Source organism: Myiozetetes cayanensis, unplaced genomic scaffold (assembly GCF_022539395.1).
Source record: "Myiozetetes cayanensis isolate MyiCay16 unplaced genomic scaffold, myiCay2020 scf14, whole genome shotgun sequence".
Taxonomy (NCBI): Eukaryota; Metazoa; Chordata; class Aves; order Passeriformes; family Tyrannidae; genus Myiozetetes; species Myiozetetes cayanensis.
Genome location: NW_026087048.1, coordinates 664,852 through 684,002, shown reverse-complemented (window position 1 = coordinate 684,002; position 19,151 = coordinate 664,852). Strand labels below are relative to the sequence as shown.

Sequence of the window (19,151 nt, the reverse complement as noted above, 5' to 3'; positions counted from 1 at the left end):
GGTCAAAGCTGGCAGAAGGGAAGACATTCTTTTCCCATAACAGTGGCACAGGTCAGTGTTCAGGGTCAAGGTGTGCTTTGGGTGTGCCAAAGGCATGCAGAGCAGTACTTGGCAGTGTCACTCGTGGAGCAAAACAGTAAAGCATGTTCTGGTCTTTTCTCCATCCTCACAGGCACATGATACTGCAGAGCTCCAAAATCAGAAGTAAAGCAGCTGGACAGTTGCCTCCTGTCTTCCTAAATAGGCAAACACATTAGGAACAGAAAAGGGGGCCTACCTACCTCATTCCTGTAAGTAACTGTACACATCCCTCCACCCCCCAAATCAGCATGTATCCCTGAGTTGTGGGGAAATGCTGAGCACAAGGACGTGGTGAAGAAAAGGAAAATGTTAATTTGTTTTCTGCTTGACAACAATTAAGTGTAGCCAACCAAAGAAACCAACTGAAATTATTAACAGGCTACCAGCATGCCTACTGCCTGTGGCAACACAGAGCTGATGAATGATGCAGTGTTACTCATTAAATGAACCTTTATCTGTGCTTGTTGTGTAAGTTCCTAAACCCACCCATACCAGTGCCTTGTTAAATTGCTGCAGCAGTTCTGCTTTGGGCCTGGTTCTTTGCTTTTCTATTTCTTAGCAGTTTGTTGTGTAATAACATGGTTTAACCCACAGTGTGACTTAGATGGAAGATCCCAGAGTAACAGCCTTGGACAGTGAACAGAACAACATGTTTAATAACTGGTGTTTAGCTGATATCAGCTGCTGGGAATTGCCATTTACTTGCTGATTTCTCTGTCCCCTCTCCAGGGAGAAGGTGGGTTTACCAGTGTTGGATGCCTGCCTCATTTGCTTCACCAAAATGAGTTAGGACATGCAGGAGAGAAGGGAGATTTCTGCAAGTAGAACCTATCATGGTAAGTCAGATTTTGTCCCTGCTTCTGCTCTGGAATTTCTCAGTGATGCTGCATACATTGCTTAAACCAAACTATTCACACAGAAGTCTCTTCTCTCTTCCCTGGAATTTTGTTACACACAACACTTCCTTGGCAGCAGTGCTGGACTGAGACATTCTTCCCTGCTACTTTTTCCTCCCCTGCCACATGAGGTCCACTGAAGTGCTTGAGGGGACCTTCAGCAAATTAAAGCAGCAAACTGCATGGAGCTGAAAATAATTACTCTCTGTCATGTACACAAAAAAATGATGAGTAACCGTGGGCTGTAGTTTTGATTGGACACCACAGCATCTGTCTTGAATATTACACTAAAATTAAGAACATGGGAACTATATTTTTAGTTTTGACTTGCTAAACACTCTAATATGTCTTCCTTGACTGTGTTTTTAAAATAGTATAATTGCATTCCTCGTTGGCACATTCTTAACTAAGCTCATTCATGTTTCTGTGAGACATGTATGTACTGAACAGATGAGCACAGAAGAAAAAGAAGACTCCTGAACCTCCCTTCAAGAGGTTCAAAAGCTTCCAGTGGGCACTGGTTTTTATTTAAGCTGTTGAGGATTAAGAATAGTGTTAGTAAAAGCTTTGGGAGTCTTGCTGAGGATTTTGTAAGTATCCACTTCAGTCAGGAGAAGAAGCTGTGTCCAGGTGTTGCATACAGGATTTTTCCTTTGGATCCACTGTCACTTCCCAAGTCCTGGTGAGTTTGGGCCCTGCACTCGTCTCTGCCTCTCTGCTGGGGTGTCAGACTCACTTTGTCTGTCCTTGCCAGGTCTCCAGCACTGAACAATTGCATTGCTCTGTTCTGCTGGGGCAAAGGCAATCCATGGTAATGGCTTCTTTAATCTTATAAAAGTAATTATTTTATCTGGGGCAGTGACTCCAGCCAATTCCAGTCTCCTGTTGGTGAGAGTGGTCAAACAGAGATAAGGGGTGCCTGCATAAGACAAGTTAGACTCTAATCTCCCATCATTTTGTGCCTAATTTAACTGAAAAAACTTCTAAACTTGGTTCTCAAGAGTCCTAACATTGTATGTTTATCTTCTCCTACCTTGCTTTCAGGTAATACTGGTTAGCACTGTATGTACTATTAACTCTTATGTATCTCATCCAAACCAGATCTATCCAATGTGTCTTGTTTGTGCATCTGAAGTGTCTAATTCTCCTGTCTACTTTAGTTAGATTTTGTTTCTCAAGGTCTAGAAAAGTAGAAAATCAGAGTAGACCAGGGAACCTGCAGAACTGAAGAGAAAGGAGGAAATGAAATAATCTGTTATTCCACCTTGCATCAAACATTTTTTTGATTACAAAAATCACTTCTAAGCTTTTAGTTATTTGTTGCAAAAACCAGATCTTCCTTGGATATTCGTTTTACCAGCTTTGCAGAACTGACTTCCCTGTGTGCTCCCTGGTGCACAGCTTGGGAAAGCAAGCCCTGGCATGGATGGCCAAAGCTCCAGGCCAGAGGTGCTGTTGTGTTGTTGTTGTGTTGCTGCTGTAGCTTGTTCTGTGTAACCTGTTCAGGTCCTGCAAAGCTCCATTCTACTTTAACAAGGTGGGGCTCTGGGGTGCAAATGAGCCCAAGGGTCTCCCCCTTCCCTCCCAGTGCCTGCTGTGGGCTCATCCCTGGCACAGGAATCTTCCAGATTCTGGTTGGCTCTACACATCTGCATCAGACATCAGGCATCTGCATCAGACATCAGGCATCTGCTGTTTCCACCCAGAGCACAACAAACACTACTATGAGCTCCTAGGAAACTGCCCCCTTTGGGATGCAGGAGTGTCCCAACCTTTCTGTGGTGAGGAGGGGGTTATCCATAGCAAACAAAGCTCACTTTAGATTTTCTGATGCAGTCACTATAACTTGTAGTCAGAGTGGTAAGACAGAAAGGTTACTCTGTTTTATTTAAATGTCCTCTTGGCCATAGCTGGGGTAGTATTTTTACAGAAGTACTTTGGCTTATGACAGAGCAGGGACGTGGTTTTGCAAATAACTGGGGCACATTACCTGTCACTATGGGCAGCTGACTCTAGAATTCATCATTTGGCAGTTACTGTTCATTTTAGGCTAATTTAAGATGATGTACCGTTTGATGGTACTTTGAATTTCAATACTGAATTTGTCCTAGGACTCCTCATTAAGGTACAATTAATAAAGACTAACTGCTGTTTTAGGATACTCGGGCTGCTCTGCCTAACGTGGGTGGAAGTAAAGTGTGTTTTAATTACAGGCAATGCTCTGTCATTTTGAGATTTAATTGCTAGTTGGATTGATTATTTTAATAACTGTCTATTATGAGACAATTTTATTACATAATAGCAACAATATTGTTATTGCATGAGGTACGTACTGTCAGTGAGTGCAAACACAGAGCTTTGCTTTTTCAAACCTAGAAAACAAACACTCCAGTTCATGCCCTTTACCTCTGGTCTCTGCCTTCCCAGGGATCATCACTTATTTTGTCAGTGTGCACTAGACTAGTTTACTTAGTCCTCCTGCAGTCAAAATACTTTTGCTAATTACCAGAAATAGAGTAAAATACTTCTGTAAAATCTCACTTTCCACAGTGAGAAAAGAGATTCATTCTCTTTTGCACAAACTGTATAAATCATGTTTTTTGCTGTAACTGAATCCATGTCTCTAAAGCAGCAGCTTCACAGAGCTCTTCAGGCCAGTGTATTAAAAAAAAAAATTAATATCTCAGACAGTATTGTCCATGGTAGTTTCTCCTGGAATTTCAGCAATTTTTTGTTTGTCTTGAAGATTCCTTTTTCTCTGCAAATTGTTTTTCCAAGGTAGGTAGTCCAAAAGATGGGTGAAAAGAATTAAATGTATCCTTTAAATAAAAGGTTCTCACTGGACAGTCTAATCATTAGGATGTAATTTAAGAAAAAAAATATTTGCTGGTTCAGTTTAGAGCAAGTCTGTCATTCTAAAGAAATACACCTTAACCTAAGAAGACCTTAATATATTATAACATGAAAATTACCAATATAGAGCAGTAGAAGGATACAGCTGGAATATTTCATGCAGTGTACTTTTGTGGTACTCCAACACTCCTTTTTTAGTTATTTAGCATGAAATCCAGGAGGATTTCTGCCCCACTGTTTTCACTGTCAGTAACACGATGTGCACATGAGCACAGACTGAGCTATGGACATGGCCACGTGGTGAAAATATGATCTGTACCTCTCTTGAAGTATTACTGTTTTAGGTAGGGTGATTAGAATGTGTTAAACCTTTACAATCAGAACAGGTCCAAGTATGTCCATCTGTTCTGGGTGCTGATGGGCTCTGGAGCAGTTTCAGCATTTCAGAACTAAACTACAGCCCAGCCTAAGTTCATCCAGTCACACGCTTGTGAGTGAATTCAGGTAGTTCTGAGTTACCCCTCTTGAAAAGACAAAAAGAATGTCAGTAAAATTAAACAGAGACTGTCCAAACCTGATCTCTCGGTGGTGTCAGTGTGTACAAGGGCAGAGTGCATGTGGGGGGAGGAGCTGGTACTGCTTTTATAGCTGAAAGAAGAGGGAGCCAGTTGATAAGCTGGTAGGGAGGACAGAGAGGAACTCCCTTCCAAGGAATCATCTCCTCTCACATTTCTTTTGAGCTGCCTCCCTGTATTTAAAGCGTGAAAAACTGGCGTCGTTTGTTAATCACAGTTATTAAAAATTCTGTGGAGACTTTACCCATAGAGCAACTTTAAGTTACAGTGTAAATTAGACCAGTAAGATTCTAAAAACATCTTATCATGGAACAGTTAATTCTTTACAGAGGACTAGAGGAGGAGCTTTAACACTCTTATAAAGCTGAAATGATGTTTGGCAAATAGTAGGTTTCCAGAGTGAAAAGGGTCAAACAAACACTGTGGTTAAGTTCCAGACACTTATTTCCTGATCACATTTTGCTAAATTTGGAACTGAGTCTGCATCCTTTGCAAAATGTGTACTGCATGTAATTAAGTTCCAAATATTGTTTCACTGGAGGCTATGAGATTTGCCTGTTTCATTTGTGTTATTTATTGTAGCTGGGTCATAAAAATGAATTGTGCACTGGTGGTGTAATAAACTAACAAATGTCTTATTTTTCTTATTAAACAGGCAGGATGTGAAAAAGTTGTGTAAGTAATTGGATGAATTTTTATGGTGAGGTATTTTATTTTGTGAGGGAATGATCTTTCCCTTTATGCAGAAATTAAGAAAGATTTGCACTCTTTTTGATGACTGCTCTCAACAGAGATTCTAATGGGCACAAGAAATCACTTCAGTATTTTTTTCATTGATTCTGAAAGCAGCTGCTGAATTGCTCGACACTGTGATGAAACAAGGCAGTTTGTTAAATAGAATTCTGATTCTTGTGGTGATTAAAGCATCACTAAGGGGAGATGCCACCCAAGAGGCAGCCACTTGTCTCTTCTGTGTGCTGGCGTTGCTGCAGCCACACTGGTCACTGCCCTTGGCCATCAAGAACAGCTCCTGTAACAGGACATGACAGGACCTTAAAAATGCTAAGGGTGCTTCTTGCTCTCGAGTGCCGGCTGACTTAGCTGCCATAGCTCTGTGAGGCTGGGGTGCTCTGGGTGCTGAGGCTGCAACAGCTCCTCAGAGTGGCACAAATAACAAAGCCAGTGCCTGTCCAGTTATCTTGTCTGCTGGATCAAATCCTTTGCAGTATAGGAAGTACAAGCAGTGTGGGAATTCCCAGGGTGCCTATAAAAATAACAGAAAAATATCTCTTTTTTCATTAGAAAGAAAAAAGGGTGTAACACATTCCAGTATTTATGCAGATGACTTTTATTTGAAAGCTGCAGCTAAGTAGAGCTTTATGCAAAATAACTTTATTCTTCCCAGAAGTTCAGCTTTTATAAGCCCAGCAGTTAAAAAAAAAAAAAAGAAAAGAAAAGGATTCTAAGTGATTAAAATGGTTTGGTACACAGTATTATAGTGAAAACTGAGATGCACTGTGGCTGTTAATTTCCAGGCCATGTTCTTGAACCAGGAAATCTCCTATTTCTTTCTCTTGCATAAATAAGTATAACAGATTCTTCAAAGAAAGAGAAGTGATGATAATATTCCTGCTTCACAGGACAAAAAAGAAAATGGTATATCACTGTCCTGCAGAATAAGGAAACACTAATATATGTATATTTAGTATTTAATTGTTGGTACAGATAATGAAATACTATGGAAACATTTCTTGTAATGTCTGAACTAATCCAAAATTAGTTGACAAAATTGATTGCTACTTTTAAGCAATCTATATAGCCAAGGGTTTCTATGATAAGACTTTAACCATCTTCCTGGAATTGAGAACCTAGAATCCCAAAGACTCCAAAGCACAACTCAAGCACCCTAGCAGAGCCTGTCCCCACCTGTTAACTGTGCAGGGAGACCTTCACATCTCCCCTTGCAGGTGGGCTTGGCTGCAGACCAAGCATTCTGGCATTTCTGCACTGTGTTTTTCATCTCTTGGTAAGAAGAAAGGCTGATTAGATGGGAAACCTTCAGCTCTAGCACTGGGATCTACAGATCAGGGTTATGCTGGGCTGGAAATGCAGATTTGAAATCAGACATGGCTGGGTAATACCATTCTACAAGGCATGCAGTCTGGGACTGACCTCACGTGGCATAGACAAGGGAAGGCATTTTCAGCCTGTTTTTCCAAGTCTCTCTAGTGAGATTGATTCCCATCTATCCATGTATCCTCGTTCCCACTTCCACTGAAACCATTGTAGAATTTGAAAATTAGTTAGAATTATCCAAGGTTATACAATGCTTATAAAATTTGTGAAATTTTGTCTGGTGGAGGAAAAAAGCCCTGAAACTAGAACAGTACTTGTTTTCTGAACTGTCTGACAGCAGATGTCTGCACAGTGCAGGGTCTGGACTGACCCTGGGATGTGCTGCTGGCTGCAGAGGTTTAGGGTATTAAAGGACAGAAATCCAAAGAAGATGAGGCTCCCTTCTTTCTTCTGCTTGCAGAAGAATTTCCTGCAAAGCTGATAGGATTTTCCAGCTAAGTTTGCTACATGTGGAATTGATTTCTTGATTCTGTGAATTCATAGGTGTGCTTCAAAGCTGGTATTTGTGTGTTGTTACTAACTAAAGGTAGGTAGGTGTGTCCAGACAAAACTGAAGACATCTGCACCTTCAGCACTGAGCTCTGCCTTCTATTTCTGAAAAATGTTGGAGCTGTTTGTAAGTTTGGAAGATCACAGGGCCTGTATGTTGCTTATCATGCTTATGCTTGTTAGTTCAGCTTCTGATGGGCTATTGTAATTAACTTTATTCCTCGCTTTCACAACCACAGTGCTGTTTTTAAGGCCTAGTGCAAGAATACTGGTCAGCTTTTGGTGGGGCCTCTGGCTGGGCTGACATTCTATTCAGTGTCTGACTTTGGAGAGGGAAAGTATTATGGGAAAGTTTAGTGCTTATCTGTAAGTAGCAATGGCAATTATAATATACGTTTTCTGAATGTCTTTCTCTTTGAGAGCTTACATTCTATCATTTGAATTACAGAGAAAGTAAAGACCCAGATTTTCAGCCTCCTGCTGGAGGTTGTTTACGTAATTTTGGGCCTTTTGGCTATGGCTTTACTTCAGGAGACTGACAGTCTAATTTAATCAAGCAGATGTGGATTTGTGTATGTGGAGTAGAAATTTGGTCACATAAACTGTGTAAAAATTCACAGGTCAGATTCAGGATTGTTTGAAGTTGCCTGAGTTCTTTGCAACCAAATCCCTTTTGGAGGAAATCTATTTATGAAAGTGGTTTATTTTTTCTTCTTTTTAGTTAAAGCCTCTAGTGTTTAGAGATCATCATCACAGAAAACATTAATGTTGTACATAAAAAAAATAGTAGCTGCTCTGTAGTTCCTGAGTTGCATATATTATGTTGTACATAAGCAGATCCATTTTTATCCTAATTAAAACAAAAATACTGATGGCATGAGCTTGGTTCTGATCCATGTTCAAATATTTGACTAGTTGATGGTAGTGACCTTCTTTTCCTGACATCATCTCTTTTACTTTGAAGCTAGTGCTTGAAAAACCAAATTATTATCATCTAGATAAAGTTCAGCTTGTACCTTTTCACATTTTCAAATATTATGAACTCCCCATAGATGGTTTGCTTTTCAGTGTCTACTGACTGCTCCAAGAAATGAGCTCATTCTGTCTGTCATGAAGTGGAAAATGCTGCTGGTTAATTGACTGGTTCAGCAACGGGAAAAACAAGAGTTTTTTCCAAAGCATATGTAAATAAGAGAAAAGCTGACTCAAATGAGTGAATTTGCACATCTGCTGGTTTTGGCTGGGGTAGAGTTAATTTTCTTCCCAGTGGCTGGAATGGGGCTGGTTTGGATTTGTGCTGAACACGGGGATGATGGCAGAGATGCTTTTGTTATCATGCTTATGCCTACTGCACCAGGCAGACTGACTGCTTTAGTGCAGTGCCTGACATCGAAAACAAACCCCTCCTTTTTTCACAGAAGATTCTGCCAAACTAAACAGGCCATGAGAGTAACCCTGTTCCCTGTGTCCTACCCTGTGGTTGGTCATTCCTTAAGCCACCACCTTGATCCGCTCGCTGGGCTGCTGTTTTTCAGGTGGTAGAAGAACATGGTTTCAAGCAAACTCTTTTTTGGGTTTTCTGTTGGGTGGTTTTTTTCTTTCTTCCTTTTGTGTGGTTTGTAGCCTTGCCTGTCTTTAGAGCATCTGTCTTACCAAACACTGATCTGCTGTGGGACCAGCTCCCCACGTGAGGTAATAATTTTGTCTTTGCCACTCCTCCACCCAGCCATTTGTATTTCATATAAAACCTACCTGAAGTTAGGGATCTTGGCTGAAATCATTCCTGCTCCATATCCACAACTTTTTATTCTGAACCAACAGTAACAGGGTTTTTTCTTTGTTCTTGGCATTTCTGGCTAATGAGCAGACCTGTTGGTCAGGCAGAACAATTTTCTGCCTTATGTCTTTGAAGAAATTCTAATAAATTGAAAGTTTGTATTTCCCAAAGTGCTAAAACATTGTTTCTAAAAACAATTGACAACAACTCCCAATCAGCTCTGCTATACTTTGAGCTTCTGAGCAGCAGCAAAGCAGAGGAGTTTGATCAACGTCTTTAAAATAAGGACCAAAAAAAAAAAAATTAGATGTGTAGAAGATACTGTCTCTTTGGATAGCTTAAAGGAATTTTTTTTTTAAATTATCTACTTTCCCAGCTGTTTGTTAAAAAAAGCAGAGAAAAATACAGGTATTTCTGAAGTCCATGTGTTTGAGATGTTTAAAAATATATAAACGTTTCTCTCTGCAGTAGATTAAATTAACAGATATTTATATGCTGAAGCTTGCAGTAAGCTCTACAAAACATGCTCTAATTCTTTAGAGTGATGTTGTCATCACATTTGTCAAGTAAGGCTCAAGGAGACTGCAAATCCTTTTGTATTTTCCCCTCTTCTTCCTGTCTGGCTGTCCATGATGAGCTGTTTGTTTCACAAGAGTTTGTTCTTTATTTTGTTTACAGGTGCTGTTTTCATATGTGAGTTTGGACATAAGTTTTTTAAAAATGCAGGCTCTGTTATTTTCTTCAGCTGTTGCCTGCAGACGTGAATACTCCGTGTGGTGAAGGGTTTTATTCCCCCACCCCCAGGCCTATTTTACATTCAATGGCAGTTTCCATTTTTTTTTTCCTGGCTTCCTGAATTTCCTGGTTTGTACACTGATATTTAATTCCATGTCCTGCTTTTCATAGAATGATAATAATAGGTGATGATGCCAGTGGCAATTAGAACTAATGCTCTACTTCTTCGAGATGCTGAATTAATGTCAGAATGTTCAAAAGTTCTCAAAAATCAGGATGTGCTATTTTAACATCAAATTTGGAATGTCTGTGCTTTTTTTGTGTATAATTCTTCTGCATTTTCCTTAAAAACTTTCCTTGATTCATCAGCTTTCAGTTCTCCTTGCTGAGTCTGAGTATTTCCAGTTAATTGTTATTTTTCGTATTGCCTGAATTGCAGGGAAAAAAATCACAACTTTAGAGGTAGTTACAGCTTAGTTATGCTGAGGGAAAACGAATGTTACCAAACTGATCTGACTAAATGAAAGAGGGATTTTTCTTGCTGCTTAGGGCATCTTATTTTATTTTTTTTTTAAATTTTTGATTAGCAGCAATTCTTAATACTAGATAATTTCACACTCATTTTGCTTGAAAATGAAGTGAAATTTATAGCTTGCTAATATGTATAAGTCTGAAAAGGAGTTGGAACGCAAAAAACAAACAGAATCCAAGAAAACTATGGAGAATTATACTAGTAGAGTATTACTGTCATTGAAAAATAAATAAATCTTTAATAAGCCAGGACAAAGGCACAAATGACCAAGCTTGCTACCTTTTATCACTGAAGAAAAGTGTTTTCACCTCCTCCCGTCACCCCTAAAGGGCATCTCTGATTGGAACGAGAGAGGTCTCTGAGGAGTTTTGGAAACACCTTCAGCATATGTCTTGTCAGTGTTTCTGTGCTGCTGTTTCCCATTGCCCAGCAGCACATAAATTGACATGAGCCCTGCTGGGACCTGGCCCAGGCTGCTGCCATCGTCCACTGGCACCTGGCACCCCTGGCACGAGGTTCAGTCAGGTGTAGAACAGGTCGTGTTTAAACCAGTGGTGTGGAAGTAAACCCAGATGTGCTGTGTGACGTGGCCAGGCGTGGGGGACTCCAGTGCCTCCTCTGGCAGCACTGCTTCCTCAGCAGCACCTTTAGCTGGGAAAAGATGGCCAGAATCAGAGTCTGCAGCTTTGCCTGTGCCAGCAGCTGGCTGGCAGCTACAGCACCTCAGTCCACTCCTGCAGGGACTGATGCATCAGCCGACCCTGAACTGATTTGGTCAGTTCCAACACCCCTCCAAACAAATTAATTGATACCATCAGGCAGACCTTTGCTTATCCAGAGCAAGTGTAGCTGCAGGTCGTAGAGAAATCCATCCCCCTCTTTCAAAAACATTTTGTATATCAGTCCAAGTCCTTAATGCAGGCCAGAGCTGAGCTGCTCAGCTCAAGGTGTTCCTTTGACACTGCTCTTCACGAGGTACAGATATCTGTTATTTCCTTCCCTGGGTCTCAAATGAGACCTTTTCAACTGCAGCAGGCTGTCTCTCAGCAATTTCTTCAGGACTTGATTCAGAGATGGTAATTTTCTGGTTAGATCATTGAACAAAGCTTGCCACATTTTCCCCTTTCCAGCATGAGAAGTGATATGTTGAGTTGGCATCAAAAATAACGTGCTTACACCTTCCTGTCCTCCTTTACCCTGGCAGAAAGGTTTGGAAATAAACACCATACTTTTTCAATTATGATGTTTTCCCTAACACTGATACTTTCAGATTTTTAACATAAGCAAAAGTTCCAACAGTTGAATGGGATTTATGGGAATTGTGCTTTAATCCTGCTCTAGTAACTATAGGAATTAGTGTCTTCAGAATTCTTAAAACAGGTTAGTGTCCATTATAATTGATTATAGAAATATTTCAGTTCCTTCTCAGTATAAAAGATGATGCATCAACTTCACTGCATGACTTTCCTGCAGGAAGAGCTGAGGAAGAGTTCAAGGTTGAGGCTCTGAGCAGCTCCATGACAGGCTGTGAGTGCTCACTCCCCAGCACAGCTCCTGAGCTGTTTAATGCCTGTCGTGCTGCATCTGGGGTATTGTTCCCTGCTATGCAAATGGCAGGAGGACTTTCTCTCTGCATGTGTCAGGTGCATGGATTTCATTTTCCTGCTGGATTCTTCTCAGACTCTCAGCTACTCACACAGCCCAAGTGAAACACAGTTGCTGTACTTTTATCACTGTACCATCTTTGATACGTTGTGATGTGAATCATTCCAGACTCCAGGTCTCAAAACTTCATTTTCTCCTTTGTATCTCTCGTTGTTTTAAAATCCTAGAGGCGACATTAAGCCACAGTTTTTAGGAGGAAGAGGAATTAAGTCTTCTATTCTTGTTAGTTTAGTTTTCCAAACTAAATGCAGTAACTGTGGAATGCCATGTTCCACAGAAGTGAGGGTGGGAGTCATGGGGTTGGGGGGAAATTACCAGTTCTGTTTTGCTGCATAATGTGTGTGTGTTCTTTCCTGCTGTAGCTGGTTTAGCACAGTACACACTGAGCTGATGTGCTTACTGTTGAATTCCAGCACATTATACAAATGCCTGGCAAGCTGGTAGCTTATATGCATTTCAGGACTTACAAGGACTCCCTTTTTGTACATAATCTGAATTTGAGAAGTTCAATTTTGCTGTTATTTTTACGGTACTTGTAAAAGAGAGAACTTTCCCATCAGTCTGTCACTAAAGCTGTGGGATGAACTAATTGGTGGAATCAGTGTTTTTAAGGGGAGTGTGGAAAAATCACCATTATGTGTTTTGCCTTGATGTGAGGAGCAATGTAAAGTGAAGAGTAACAGACAGTCAAGCCTTGTGTTTAAAATAGCAGCTGAATTGTCTATGGCAAGGCAAGAATATGCTGAAGTCTCCATTTTAAAAGCCTATACTGAACCCTTAATGCGCTGACTGTGCACTTGACACACAATTAAGCATTTGAGCCTTTCCCTAATCTCTGTGTACAAGGAGATAAAGGATGCTTGGAGACTTGTATCAGTAAGACTATTTATACAGAGCTCATCATGCAAACGCTTTTGATGTCCTTTAAGCTGCTGCCTTCATATCCCTGTCAGCTCAATCCACCGCACACATTTTCTGAGTCAAACCAGCATAAGCCAAGGAGGGGAGAAATGTGTTCCATTTCTCACATGGAAGAACCACTAGTCAGAGTAAGTAAGACTCTTTTCTAGCTAGAGAAGAAATCTTTTCCCCCATCAGTGACTTGAGAAAGACCAGAGAAACTTAGGACATAGATAAAGCATTTATGTTTCTCTTGCAGTGGTTATAAAGAGATTTCAAGGGATGAAGGTTCAGAATGAAAGAAGATCTGTTTGTATTAGCATTTCAGGCTGTCCCCAAGGACTGGTTGTTAAAATGGTACATCACTGAAGTGCTGCCTTACTCTGGGAGTAACAAACTGTCACGGGTGTCTGCAGGAACAGGGGACATTAGACAGTCATAGATCCCTTGTAGATGAGCTGTGTGTCAGATTTTGCATCCTTCCCCCCCCCAGTTTTCAACACAGATGTCTGCAGGACGTGGCAGTGCCACTTTCCATAGCTAGAATAAATAGAATTATCATTTCTTCAGTGCCTGTCCTTTCTCTGTAAGAGGACCTACATGCTGATAGTGACCATCTTCATCCTAAAGACCCCTTCCTGCAGGTGATCCTGTTATTGCTTCTTGAGTGTTACTGCTTCACTATTACTGGAGATACCTTTTCCCTCATTTTGCTTGAGCTCAGTGAGATAACTGCAAAGAACCAGTGAGCAGTGTCCCTGCAGGTAAGGCCTTGGTCTGAATGTGCCCCTTGCACTGAAAAAGCCAAGTCTTAACAAACTAAGGGCAAAGCTGATAATGCAGAAGATAAGGCTTTATGTCTGGACTTAAACGACTTCAGTGTGCATGTGTGGAACAAAAGTAACGGGAACAAGCACACACTTGAGACTTTGGGGAGATGCTGACCCAGGTTCAACAGAGCATTAGCAAAGAAGGTTTTCAGCACTGTGCAGATGGTTCTGAGCTGCTGAGAAAATTGTAGGAAGTATTTCAGTCCTGTGTCTGAAGTAGAAGTGGAAAATGGAACCCCTTTTTGAGTTCAGGACAAACATTGCATGAGACTCAGAAGAGAATTGAGGTACTTCTAAAAACTGAGTTGAGAAAAGTTCTTCAGCTCCTTGTCAGTGATTACTTTGAAATGTCAGACAAAAATAGGGAAAAATTAGGAAGGTACTGTGGATACTCTTTCTTTATGAAGAACATCTCTGCTCTCTGGCCTCAGCTGATTTTTACCTTCAAAACCCCTGTTTGAGTTCAAGTTCTTTGTTTTGAAATATATTTGTAGCATCTTTAGTCCGTGTTTCCTTGTTTTCTTTGCTAACACCACGCAGAAGTTATTGCAGTGACCTTGCAAATGTAAAAAGATAAATTCAAAACCTGTCCCCAGAATGATGAAAGAATTGCAGCTGAGATGACCCCCTGAGCCTTCGGATAGCTCAAGCTAATTTTGTTCTGTGCATTTCTGTCTCTGTGTAGTTTGTCCAGGCCAAGCTGGGGTCACAGTTTATTGGCCCTGCGTCCAGGGAGTACAGCAGACAGAGACAGTGGTACTGAAGGTTGATCTTAAACTGTTGAAGCAAACTAAGTGGAATAATTGTTATTGTAGTTTAAATGGTATATTGTGGTGTGATAAAGCATGTACTGCAAGCACACAGGTTAAGCCCTCTTTCAGCAGAAGAAGTAGGTCAAGTGTTGGAAAGGGTTTATTTTTCTGTGCAGCAGATGTGTTGAACAGAATTGCAGAAATGGTTCAGTCGTTGCTTGTTAATATGTAGCTGAAAAAGGGAATACACTTTGACTGCTTGATTATTTCCAGGGCAGGTAAGTCACATCTTAGCAGAAGCACATCAGCATAAGGGAGTGTTCTGTTATTTCCCAGAGCTAACAGGGGGTTCAGAGGTATTTGTAGATATTGCAGTTTGCTAACATTGCATACGGGGAAATGTTTAGGCTTATTCACAGTTGGTGGTTATTTCTACCCCTTGCAGTTCAAGTATCTTTGAAAGTGTTAGAGCTATTAAAGGTTACTTCTGTAAGTTGAGGGGTTTACAGTTGCTTTTCAGAGTTCTGTGAGGGTGATAAAGATAAGGCACGTGTGGTTTGACTGCATTTCCTTTGCAGTGTGTGAAATGATGCTGTTTGTTATTGTGAACTATTAAAATCATCTACATTGGTATGAGGATATCTATAATGTGGAACATTCATAAGTCCCAACAAAGAATAATTCTTTGGTCAGCTTTTTGATTCTTGCATGAAAGTACATCAGGGTGTAGGGGAAAAAAGAAAAGCTGGGAATCTTGCTGAGTACTGGATTTTACATCTATTAGTTCACAAACACTCGGGAGTTGAGTTAGAGCTGAGTGAGTTGACACTTGTTAATTGAGATACTCAACTCATCACACAGACAACTGGGAGTTTTTGCATAAGGACCATTATCTACTGAGATCTGGTTATTTCTGTATGCATTCTAGGAGATAATGAGAAATAGTACATAGGTAACATTCTGTCATACCCTAATTCTCCCAAACTGGGGACTGTGTTATATTTCTGCCTGTTTTAAAAGCAGTATCAGGAGGAATGCATTCCATGATGAAAAGGTTTGGGCAGATAGCTCTTAAATCCTGATTTTGATAAGGCTGGGCCCAGTTACGAGCGAATGGGTTTGGTGAATGGATTAAAAACCAGGAACAGTAAAACTGATTGTAAGTGCCTTTTAAAATAATAAGGTGAAGCTTATAGTAATTGGATTATGTATTTGCAAGCAGCAGGACTTAAACTTAAGAGATAAGAGTAGATTATATGCAAAGGGAAATGCTGTTTCTTTTAAAAATAAACCCCATGAAACAGTGCCCTTCCTTTCTTCATGTGCTCATCTCTTTTTTTTTTTTTCTTTTTCATCAAAGGAAATGACTAACCTGATTGAGTCTTCTCCTGGATAACTCTTCACTAGTTCATTGCCTTAGATTGTGGAAGCTTATGAGAAGAACAGTTAGAAAGGTGTATTTGATGATCTCAGGAAAGAGAACTGTTAGAGGAAATATAGAGAGTGAATAGCCATTTTCATGTCGGAGGTTTTTATACATAATTCTTTTTTTTTTCTAAATTATCTGGGTTGTACCCAAGTAATATTCTTTATGCAAATTATTGTATATGGTAATTTATCTGCATTGAGAGTAGTATCCATTAAGCTTCTAAGGTCAAAGGTAAGGTTGGTTTTAGCAGTTATTATAATTCAAATAGCATGAGGAAGTGCAATGATTAATATACTACTTCTCTTTTATTTTTTTTCAGATTTCTCAGGGGACAAAATTTTGCTTATTCATACCTTCTACTGTGGCAAAAATGGATTATTTTCCTCACCAAAAACCAGCAGCATAACACCCATCCAACACCTGCCTCAAGGAACTCTTATTTAAAGTCTATTGTAAGTCAAATTAAACACTTGCTTAAAGGTAGCTTTAATCAGCTGTGTATCTATTTACAGCTCAAGAATCAGCAGCCTTAACAGGAGGACTAATCTTAGCAGTCTGGCTTTTCAGCAGCAGCTGTTTGTTGTGAAAGGAAAGTACAGGAGGAAGTGCTGCAGAGATGCTGAGCTGGAGGCTGAGCTGCTGCCTGACCTGTGTGTGGTACCTGTGTGTGTGTGTGGTACCCAGGTGTGTGTGGTACCTGTGTGTGGTACCCAGGTGTAGTCACCTGTGTGTGTGTGGTACCCAGGTGTGGTCACCTGTGTGTGTGGTTACCCAGGCGTGGTTACCGGTGTGTCCCCGTGAGAAGTGACTGCACAGCACTGCACATCAGAGGCCCTGGCTGAGGGCATGAAAAACAGGATTGAAAGGATGATCTGCAATGGAAATGCAGGCTTAGCCTCCTGTTGCTATGACAGTTGATTGTAGAAATTGCAGTGTAGGGGCTAAATAACTCAAAATGAAGGAAAGGAAAAATGTTACGGCAGTGGTATTGTTTTATCCTGAAAAAATGCTGATGCAGGGATGCAAGAGGAGCCTTACCTGAAAAGGCTCTGTCTCTTGCTCGGTTTGAGTCCAGGACCCCTCTTTCTGTGGACTTCTGTTCATCTGTGACATTTTTCCCCTCTGAGAACGTTACCATTCTCAAGTAAGAAAAATAGTGCAATGAAAACCCTCTGAAGCTCCATGAAAATCCAGTGACAGAGTGCAAGTAAAGGACCTCTGTTGTTAACAGTGAGGGCAGCTGTTTCACAACACTCTATGGGGACTGAGGTATTTTAAGGTATTGAGCTTTCCATGCTGTTTCTTCAGTGGGAGTGTGCCACAGCTCTTAAATGCAGAGTGATCTTTTCAAGTTTTCTACTTTCTTTAATCTTAGCCTCCAGTCATAGGTTATAATCTCTAAATCTTAAATAAATATCTCAAAAGATAATTTAGGACTGTCCTTATTCTACAGTTCTAGCCTGAAATAATTCAAATAAGCAAATAGTAGACATTTTAAGTAGCATTTCAGAGAAATGAAATGTAGCTGTGTTTTAAAAGTACTTCCCAGTTGGTCTCTGAACTTTGATGGTATTTATCCTAAAACTGAACTTAAAGTACTTGAACAGTTCTCTTCTTTGATGGTTCCCACAGGGCTGAGAATTCTTCAGCATAGCTTCTCTCTTTCTCTGCTTTATACCTGTGTGTCTAATGTGTCTGTTCAAGACTTGTCTGCACAAGATACTGAGGAAAATTGAATCAAGTCAACTAAATGTCAGAATTTGAAGAGGGCAGCTTCCATCCCACCAAGTCTCTGTGTGCACTATCCCATTCATAATTAAAGTGGCCTCCAGTGAATTTAGTTTCATTCACTTTGAAGGCAAGATGAGCCAGACCAAATTAAGGCCACGTTTTATTCACAGATGAAAGTGTTTGCAAAGGAATTTAATGGACAGAGACAAATCCAGTGAAGTTAACTGGGTTCATTTTTCTGAGTCTCTGTTGTGCAGACAGAACTTCAGTAATCTTAATTGTCCTGTAATCTGACATGTTTTGAGAGTCTACATTTTATAATCAACATACACCCCACCTTCCCATCAGGTCTAGTGCACTTACCTTTTATTTGGGTGGTTACTGTTGTTTGGGATCCTTCAACTAACACCTTTAATCTGTCACTGTAACTTCATGTGCTGTGAAGATCTTCCCCATCAGGCAACTTTCTAGAGCATCTCTACAGACTTTGCAGAACTGGGTGATTATTATTGCCAATAAGTTGTAAGTGCCTGTCCCAGAATCACAGGATGGGCAGGGTTGGAGGGGACCACGGGGGTGATCTGGTCCAGCCTCTGCCATAGCAGTGTCCCTTCTCTCAGGTGAGTGTGCAGTGCCTCTTGCTGGAGGGACCTGCCCTTCAAGTGGTGCAACTCATCAAGTGCAGCTGATTTGAGTGGATCAGGTAGGGGTGGTGTTTGATGTAGGGGCTGGTCTTCCCAGTTTAGTACAGAGGCTTCAAGGAGCCTTTTTGGTGACGTGTCCAGTAGCTTAAACAGTACAGTTTGTACAGAGATGTTTCCTGAATCACGTTTTGTTTCTGTCATTGAAGCTCTGTGAGCAGCATGGGTTTAGCCATATAAAACAGATTGCTAAATTTAGGTTCACTTCATCTGTCATCAAAGTGTATAGTATATATTTAGCTCTATGGGAGATATTCTTCTGCCTCTAAGGTTAAAAACTGGCTTTCACCTCTATATTCTGGCAGCTAAAACTAGAGGTTATTTGAAGATAAAAGGCTGTTTAAAAAAAAATAAGGGTGAAGCAGGTGGAGTAATCTCTGATCTAATTTGAATGGGATGAATATAAAGTCTAAAAGTAAAATATTTAAGAGATATGCTTGCTTTTCATTTGTCTTTAAAGTTCTGTGCTGTAGGAGTCTGAGCATAAATATCTACTCTTAACTTCAATTATTAAGTCCAGTGGAATCTGTGAGATCTGTTCTGAGGGTGTTTGGCTTAAGCAGCTTTGTGCATTGTGGGGAAGAGCTGCCTTGTGTCCAGTGATTTCTGGACAAATCTGAATTTTGGGCAGGCTGGGGGATCCTGCAGCAGTGCCCTGCAACTTAGGGCAGTGCCAGAGGGATTCTGGGGAGGTTGAGGGCCTGGAATCTCTGAGAACAGTGAAAATCACCGCAGAAATCACCGCAGAGGGAGTTAGGATGTCCTGAGCAAACAAAAGGTGAGGAAAATCTCCTTGTTACCAGTTCTGTTATTTGTCACTCAATCCCCTAAGAATGACTTTTGTTAGGAAACAAAGCAAGCTCCTATTTGCATGTGTTTATTGAGATACCATGTGTCTTTCCAGCTAAAGTCATCCTGTCTAGGAAAAAAACTGTCTTGAGAACTTAAAAACTTTCTGGGAAAACCTAATATAAGAATTTCTGTCCAGTTGTTTTTGTGGATTTTATGGGCTGGTGCAGACTGACAAATTAGGGTGAACTGTTAAATAATGAAAGGAAAACCCCCAAAT

The 19,151-nt window shown here is 40.5% G+C and overlaps 1 protein-coding gene across 5 annotated transcripts in view; it reads left to right on the top strand.

Moving 5' to 3' along the window:
* The window catches only part of OTUD7A (OTU deubiquitinase 7A), a 108,730-nt gene that overhangs the window by 40,292 nt on the left and 49,287 nt on the right, over positions 1 to 19,151 (top strand). For all 5 annotated transcript variants that reach the window (XM_050309882.1, XM_050309881.1, XM_050309883.1 and 2 more), the window contains exons 3-5: positions 173 to 290; positions 811 to 917; positions 15,970 to 16,102. The gene's annotated coding sequence lies outside the window, so the exon portion shown is untranslated. The remainder of the gene's footprint in view (positions 1 to 172; positions 291 to 810; positions 918 to 15,969; positions 16,103 to 19,151) is intronic.